Source organism: Pinus tabuliformis, chromosome 5_2 (genome assembly GCF_031772625.1).
Source record: "Pinus tabuliformis cultivar Carrire ecotype Pingquan chromosome 5_2, CPIR1, whole genome shotgun sequence".
NCBI lineage: Eukaryota > Viridiplantae > Streptophyta > Pinopsida > Pinales > Pinaceae > Pinus > Pinus tabuliformis.
This window is the reverse complement of record NC_142306.1, coordinates 416,406,396-416,415,684: the sequence shown is the minus strand read 5'-3', so window position 1 is coordinate 416,415,684 and position 9,289 is coordinate 416,406,396. Positions and strand designations below refer to the sequence as shown.

The window sequence follows — 9,289 nt, the reverse complement described above, 5'->3', positions numbered from 1 at the left end:
TAAGCTTATATCTAGCAAAACCCTGCTACAATGGGTGAGAGCATCGGATCTAGTGCAAGACCTCAAGCAGGCTCTGGAAATCAAGTTGGGGATTCCCTCTGCAGCGCAGCGACTTCTCCACGAAGGTAAACAACTCGAGGATCTCTACCCCTTATCTTTTTACAGCATTCAGAGAAATTCCTCCATTTCTCTTACCCTTCGTCTAAGAGGGGGCACTGCAGGACAGTCATTCTCAGCTAAGGCGTTTTCTTACAAGGACGTTGTCCATGCTAAGATGCCTAAGAGAACAGCTCCACCTGCTCAAGCTCCCAAGCCTTTCCTGGTGGATAAACTGGAGGAAACCCCCTCCATAGAAATAAAGCATCCATCGTTGGATGAGCAAACCCAGCATTTTGTGGAACATGGCATTATCTGCAGGTTTAATGGGCTATGGCCACGAACAGCAGACCTCTACCAATGGATCCAATCTAACTGGACCAACAACTGCAAGGTTCTGCTATGCTCAAAGGGATTTTTCATCGTAGTGTTTGCCTTCGATGAGGACTATCAAAAAGCCTTAACTGGTGGCCCATGGTTCTGGGGTGCAGTTGGTTTATTCCTCACTCCTTGGTTCCCAGATTTCGATCCCTCTACAGCAGTTATCACCAAACTCCCCATCTGGGTCAGACTTCCAAACCTCCCAGCGAATCTATGGCACTTTGTGGTATTCCAAGGGATTGGCAACTCTCTAGGCCGCCTTTTAGACACAGACGTCTCTAGAGGGGAAAAGGGCTTATACACTTTTGCCAGGATCTGTGCAGAAATAGACATTAGCAAAGGTCTCCCGGACCAGATCAATCTCAAAATTGGAGATTTCCATTGGACTCAGACTTTGGATTACGAGAACACGGCCTTCCGCTGCCGCAACTGCCATCATACAGGCCACCTTCAGAGCTCTTGTCCCACAATGCCAGCCCAAAAGAAGAAAGCCAATACTAAGCAGAAATCCAAAAGCTGGAAACCTCATGATCCTCCTCCCATGGACGATTTTGACTTCAGCTCAGATGAAGAGGAAGAGAATAAGGAAGGTGTGGCAGCAGTGTCGGAACCGGATCCGTCCTCGGCAGGTCCTGTGGTTTCGTCCGTCATACCAGCCTCTCAGAAAAGGAACCATGAATCCTCCACCTCGGACTCAGACAAGGATACCTCTCCGTTGGCTCATCTCAGTTTGCAAATCATGCCAGTTCAGCAAAATCCTCCTGAGTGGATCAAAGTTGGTAAAAAGAAAGGGAAAAAATGCAGAATAGTGGATTCCGCACATGTTGGGTAGAATCCTCTGTTCAGATCCTGCTCTTTTGTTCCTCTTGTTTCTTCTTGCTCAGCATTGTTCTCTACTCTTTCTCTCTTAGGAGCCGAGGTGGACAACCAATCCTTTCCGGCTGCCTATGTTCTTGCTTCTCTTGTTTGTAACCTCGCTTTGTACCATACGTTTTCTTAATAAAATTAGTTTTTACTAAGAAAAAAAAAACCTCTAGACCATTTGACCTAACCCTTGTGGCTAATTAAATGAGAATTTATGTATTAATATTTGGAAATTCAAAAACTTTTTCTCTTATATAAAATTTAACTTAAAATTATTAATTAAATAAAATAACAGATTCATTTAAATTAAATGGTTAATAAAAAAAGATAAACATAAAAAAATGTATGCAATTTACTTTTATAATCAATTTAATACGTGTAATCTTGAGAATTCGTAACAACAAAATAGAGTGGAGGTGGGAAACACAATGTATCAACTTTGAATAGAAAAACTATTTAGAAACCCTTAATTTTATTAGCTAAATTAAATCTTATTTCTTAACATAGTTAATAAATTAATTTATAAAAATTAAACATTATTAATATTAAATTTTATTTTATGTAATCATTAATATTATTTTATAAAAATCAAATATTATTAATATTAAATTTCATTTTATGTAATTATTAATATGAGCATAGATCTATCTTAAATACGGATCTAACATGAGTTAAAAAGTATCAAATTTTTTTAGGTTTAAATTTCTTTAGAGTACAAAATACAATATGTTATTTTTCATATTTTAAATGTATTTTTGAAACTAAATAAAGTATATATAGGATCAAATAAACGTTTTGATCACAAAAACTTAATTTTTTCATGATATATACATAATTTTTTTTAAACTATATATAACGTATATTTAATTTACATTAAAATATTTTACATCACATGTACATTAAAACATTTTATCACACAAATTAAAATGATTTTTTATTATTAATATATTTTTAAGTATATATCAATATTAATTCTTATTAAAATATTTTATTAATAATCCATGTTGAATATTTTTTTATATACAACATTAAAATGTTTTATTTTAACAATTTCTTTCCTATATATAAATATATATGAAGTTGATATCGACATAGATTAGTTAACATAGATCTTCAAATAGCTTATTTAAATATCTTGTTAAAATATTCTTTAAAAGTATAAGATTTAAACATCTTCCTCATACATATTTTTACCCATATTCATTTTATTTTTTATCATAGCCCATATTATTTTTTTATTCAGAACATAATTTTTATTTTTTAATTTTATTTTAAATGGAAAGTAACCGATGGACAAACTTACACATCCTGTCATACTGGGCTGCAAAACCAACATATATCCATCTTAAGTACGTTAACATGAGTCCAGAGGGATCAAATTTCTTCATGTGCAAACTTATTTAGAGTATAAAATACAATGTGTTATTTTTCATTGTAAATTGTATTTTTGAAGGCTAAATAAAGTATATATAAGACCAAATAAATGTTTTAACCATAAAAACATATTTTTTTCATAATATATACATCATTTTTTTACTTCTATTAATTTTTTTTATTATATTTTTGGAAAGCATAAGATTTAAACATCTTACTCATACATTTTTTTATTTCTATTCATTTTTTTTTTCGTAGGTAAGCACCCATGGAGCTTTGAACCAGTGAGCTACCACAAGGAGTGCCTTAACAGTACACCCATTCACCATCAATCGAAAACCCCATAAGCTCACTTCTATTCATTTATAATTATTATTATAATGGACATTATTTTTCTATTTAGAACATAATACATAACTTTATTTTTATTTTATTTTATTTTAAATAAGGAGGGACGAATAGACAAACAAATTTACACATCCTCTCGTACTGTACGATTGTAAAATGAGTTTCTACACCTCCTTTTATATTGTTTGAATTTTGTATTTTTTGTAGTTAAAATTTAAAATCTTATGCATAAAAAGTTTTAGATTACTTATTTTTCGTTTTAAGATGAATGTTCCCATTTTTCTCAAAAGTAAAGAGAGGTATTTTTTTTAACATTAATTAAATAATTAATGTTAATTAGAATTTATTTTATTTAAATTATTTTTATTTTGAATTAAAGGTTAGTGTTTAAATTGGGTATCTTTTTTCTTAAATATTAAAAAGTGTATAATTTTTTATTAGAAAAATGTGTTATTAATATTGGAAATTCAATTATATTAAAGATAAAAAAATTTATAAATTTAATTTAAAATCATGAATTTAATAAATTAATAAATAATTTATAAAATGAAATATTATTACTATCCCATTTACAATTATATGTATAAAGGATTTTGGATTACTTGATGAAGGTGCACATCTTTATCTAAAGGAAAATATATTCTATATTTTCGGTGATATTGATTTTTGTTTTTCAAAGATCGATAATTTTAATTGGATTGATTATTCATTAAATTAGATAATTAGTTTTAATTAAAATATTTTTATTTTAAATTAAAGGTAACTCATTAAATTGTATTAGAAAAAAAAATTTTGATTTAAAAAAGGTCTTTTCCAAACTCATAGTCAAGCATCTCAGTGGTTTGAGTTCTTAAGAGTTATATGAGTTTTAAGTTTGTATTGATTTAAAAATATTAAAAAGAGTCAATGTTTTAAATTCTTAAGACTTATATGAGTTTTAGGTTTGTAATAGCTTAAAAATATTAAGAAATCCAAATTCTTTATCTTATTTGTAAAGAGATTTACTACTTTAAGATTTTAAGAGTTATATAAGTTTTAGATTTTGTAATGATTCACAAAAAAATATTTTCCAAACTCATACTCAAGAGCTTTAGTGGTTTAAGCTCTTAAGTGTTATATGACTTTTAGGTTTGTAATGACTTAAAAATATTAAGAAATCCAAATTCTTAATATTATTTAAAAACAATTTTATTGTTTTAAATTTTTAAGAGTTAAAAAATTTAAGAGTCTTAAGCTCATTGAAGAACTAATGAGTCATTAAGAGGTAGAGTTGATGGAGCATTAGTTTAGCGTAGATACATAAGATTCCATGTGCAAACTTCTCTATTAGTGGGAAGATTAGTGCGATAAATGTTTAATGACACAAAAAGGAGTTGTGATCATTGATATTGACAGATTGAGGAGTAGAGAGATTTCTCACAGGGAGATCGAGATTCAGAGGGAGTTTAGTTTCAGAGAGAGCAACCCTATGGAAGCTTGTACATCAGGATCTGAGAAGATCAAACTCGTTATTGCAGTAGTTGTACCAGCAATGCAGAATCAACAATTGAGCAGTAGTAGCGACAATATGCGTAGATCAAATTTCTCCATCCATGCAACTATACCTCCAGGAGTGAGGTGGGGTGATGTAGATCCTTAGTCCCATAGTTGCAAAAATTTGAGTAGGGTCCATTGAGGTGTTCTCATCATGGATTATTACCTTGCTACAAGAGTCCACAATATTTAGTAGCAGGAGGATCAATGTTAGTCAGATACTGAGGAGTGCTGAGCAGTGTTGATAATAGAGTAGGAGGCTTAGTAGGAGAGTCAACAATAACACAATTTTCCTAGTAGACAATTGTAGACACAGTTGATTCAATATTTTTTTGAATGCTTCTCAGTTGCAGTTGTTGCAGTAGCAACAACAATAATGAGAGGTAGTGTTACAGTAAATGCTAAAGGAGTTGGATAGGTGTGGTTAAAAATCTCTCTTTCTAAGAGGGAGTGTTGAGAAGTGTAGCGAGAAAGGCTCAATTTGATTTTGCCTTGGTCAAATTGAGAAAATTCAAAATTTCCACATCAGCAAACAACTTGGAGGCAATTAATTGAGGTGACATGAATCTTGTCACTCAATTAGCTCAGTAAATTTGAGTTAGAGGGCTTGGATTCAATTATGAATGTGTGATTGCTAATTTATAGCAATCCAGTTCAGTTATTTGCAGTTGTACTGAGTTAAACTAGTTCTAATAGTTATTATAGCAAGTTGGAGGTTAGTTGTGTAGTGGGACAATAGTCTAACTCAGTGATCATGTAGTTAACTGATCAATCAACGAAAAATAGCTAGAGCATGTAGAGAATTCAAGTTCCCCAACTTTGGTGGAGATTCCAAGGCATTGTAACATCAATTGTAAGCTAGTGTTGAGTGTACATGTGTTGCATGCAATTAATGATCAATCCTTGGGAATCGCGCAAGCAAATAACGGGGAAATTCATAAATAATAGGAGCCTATTTCCTTAGGAATTACGCAAGGAAATATGAGTGAGTGCAGGCAAAGCGAGTGTGGGCAGAGTGAGTGCAGGTAGTGTGAGTGCGATCAATGCAAGTGTGGGCAACGCAAGTGCAGGTAAAGTGAGAACACGTTTAATCTTGCAGTTTGTTCTTAGAGCAAGAGATCACAATTGTAATTATTTCTCAATTCACTTGGTTAATGCAAAAATGGGCTTAAGGGGTTTTTAGTAGTTTCTTTCCCCTAGAAACATCTGTGTACCTGTGTATTTGATGATGCATGTTTGTGCATGTTGTTCTAAATTGTGAATTAATTTTCGCAGAGCAGTAGAGTAGAATTGTGTCTCGTGATTTAGATTAAATTTCTTGAGCAATTGCAATTCTATCACCATATTTCTACACACAAAAGGTCTCTTCCAAACTCATAGTCAAGAGTCTTAGTGTTTTAATCTTTTAAAAGTTATATGTTTATTAGGTTTTCAATGAATTAAAAATATTAAGAAGAGTCTGAGTGGTTTAAGTTCTTAAGAGTTATATGAGTTTTAGATTTGTAATGACTTAAAAATATAAAAAAATTCCAAATTCTTTATCTTATTTAAGTTTTTAAAATTTATATGAGTTTTAGGTTTGTAATGATTCGAAAAAGGTCTCTTCTAACCTCATAATAAAGTGTCATAGTGGTTTAAGCTCTTATGAGTTATATGAGTTTTAGATTTGTAATGATTTAAAAATATTAAAAAGAGTTTCAATGGTTTAAGTTCTTAAGAGTTATATGTATTTTAGGTTTGTAATAGCTTAAAATTATTAAAAAATCCAAATTCTTTATCTTATTTCTAAAGAGTCTTATTGATTTAAGTTTTTAAGAGTTATATGAGATTTAGGTTGGTATTGATTCACAAAAAGTCTCTTTCAAACTCATAGTCAAGAGTCTTAGTGGTTTAAGCTCTTAATAGTTACATGAGTTTTAGAATTGCAATGACTTAAAAATATTAAAAAGAGTCTTAGTAATTTAAGTTATTAAGAGTTATATGATTTTTAGGTTTGTAACAACTTAGAAGTATTAAGAAAGTCAAAAATTTTATTTTATTTCTACAAAATTTTATTAATTTAACTTTTTAAAATTAATATACCATCTGCACAACTGTTATCCTCTGTAAAAGCGCTCTTCGTATCTGTTTCGTGAGAAACTCTGAATTGCACATTCAGCATAAACTTGTGTTTTCGAATTAGTCACTGGAGAATCCACAGTAAGAACCATTTTCTGCCAACGTTTCAAATCCCAACCGGGATCCATCATCAGGACAACTTGAATGCTTGATAGAAGAAGAGCAGTTTTTAGGGTTTAAATAGAAATGAGGAGAGAAAAGAGGGGAAGGTCGGCTCTCAATTTTTGAGAAGTCGGATGCCTCTGATTTAATTGATTAATTTAATTAATTTTTTTATTTTAATTAAAATAATTGAAATGATTATTAATACTTTAATTATTATTATTAATATAATAATTAGTAATTAGTAATATTAATTAATATATATTATTATTGAAATTAATTGAAATGATTATAATTATTTTTAATTATTATTATTAATATAATAATTAGTAATTAGAAATATTAATTGTAATGATCAAAATTAATGATTAATTGTGTGCTGACAGACAATGGCTATGGAGAAATGGGTGTTCAACAGAGTGCAGACGTTGGCAGACAGTGGAATTGAAATGGTTCTACCCCAGTACGTGAGACCAGTGGAGAAAACCCACCATGATCCTAACAGCTTCCAACTCTCGATTATCGACCTACAGTTAGGATTCATACAAGGATCAATATGACAGCATCGCTGCACAAATTTCAGGGGCTGCAGAGAATTTGGGCTTCTTCCAGATTATAAATCATGGCATCCTTGACTCTCTTATTAATCGAGGGCAAACAACGGGCAAGGCGTTTTTTCAACTTCCCACTGAAGAGAAGGAAGCATACGCTAACGAAGCACAAAATATCATCGGATATGGCAACAAAATTGGATATTCGCCAGAATGGCTCACAAAACCCTTGGATTTTACGTACATCCTCATTTTCTTTCGAAATTTTGATCTATGTATACTCTATTTTTATGGGGCATTCGGAGGAGCCTAAGATGTCTGATGAAGAATTTGGTGTTTGCAGGGAAACTATGGATGAGTAGTGCAGAGGGTTAACAAAATTATTCGAATTGGTGATGGAGGTATTGTCGCGTGATCTGGGCCTAGAAACTGAAAAATCTTTGAAGGAGAGCATTGGCGGGGAGAGGAAAGAAATGAATATAAGAATGAATTACTATCACAATTCTTCTTCATGACCAAACCTCGGGGCTGCAAATTTGCAAAAATGGAGGTTGGATTGATGTCAAGTGCGTTCCAGGTGCTTTGCTGGTGAATATTGCTGATCAGATAGAGGTACCTGCTTATAAACTATATATACCAGGAATTTATGAATTAACAAGAGCAATGAAACTCCTCATTGGGTCTCATCTATGTATATCAGGAATATTATATATATATATATATATATATATATATATATATATATATATATATATATATATATACCATGAATTTATGACTTAACAAGAACAAGGAACCTTATCATTATGTCTCATTACAAATGACCAAAAATATCCCCTATTTTGAAACTAGATAGAAAGGATAACATCACATTGTTTCAATTAGACAATATTTGGTTTAACTAAACTATGTTAATGATTATAATGATTATTGTTCGTTTTGTAAGTTAATCACTGGCATGCTAATTGGCAGATATTGAGCAACGAAAAATACAAGAGCATTGTGCACAATGACCGCTCAAGAATGTCATGCGCTGTGTTTTGCAGCCCACCGCCTGATATGGTGGTGTCACCCAAGAGAGAATTGATAGACGAGAAACATCCTTCATTGTACCAGAGAGCTCCTTACAAAGAATATCTAACTAAGTTTTTCAAAAAAGGTTTGGATGGAAAGGGTCAAATTTAAGACGCTAAACAACAACATTCAATGGTGTCCAACTCATGATCATGATGCCTATGCAGATATTAATCATGACATATACGTTGCACACTACGTTGTTAGATCTCAGTTATGTTTTTCGTTTTTAAATTTAGATGCCATCTAGATCTCGGTTATGTGTTTCATTTTTAAATTTAGATGTTAGCTATTGGAAAGTAGAGGGATGTTGTCAACATAGAATATTTTTTTTAAGGATAGCAATTTTATATACCAGCCTAGATCCATCTTAACCCCAGAGCTATCAAGCACCGAGAGGGATCAAATATTTTGAGTTGCAAAAGTTGAGGAAAGGTTTGCATCTCGAGAGATTTGATCCTCTCGGTGCTTGATAGATCCGAGGTTAAGATGGATCTAGTCTGGTTTCAGTCATGCAGTCATACAAAATTTGTTGAACATATAATAATTATTTTGATCATTTTAAATATGCTAAATATGTCTAATATTAATTTGGTCAATTTAACTTTAACTTTGCTTAGTTACCTCAGTTTTTTGAGATGAGAGAGACTTTTAGTAACTTGAATGATGAAAAATGATGAAATAAAAATTTAAAGTGCAAAGTGACAATGTAACAATGTTGAATGATAGAAAATGTGAATAATAAGAATATAGTGAATTACAAACAATCTTCATTGCAATCAATTTGAAACTATTTTCTTTTACTATTCTTATTGTCACACCTATTAGTTATTTTCTATTACCGCGTT

General features: G+C 31.4%; 1 pseudogene; it reads left to right on the top strand.

Moving 5' to 3' along the window:
• The first annotated feature begins 7,205 nt into the window (after nucleotides 1-7,205).
• On the top strand, nucleotides 7,206-8,591 carry LOC149159323 (jasmonate-induced oxygenase 2-like; annotated as a pseudogene).
• The last annotated feature ends 698 nt before the right edge of the window (nucleotides 8,592-9,289 follow it).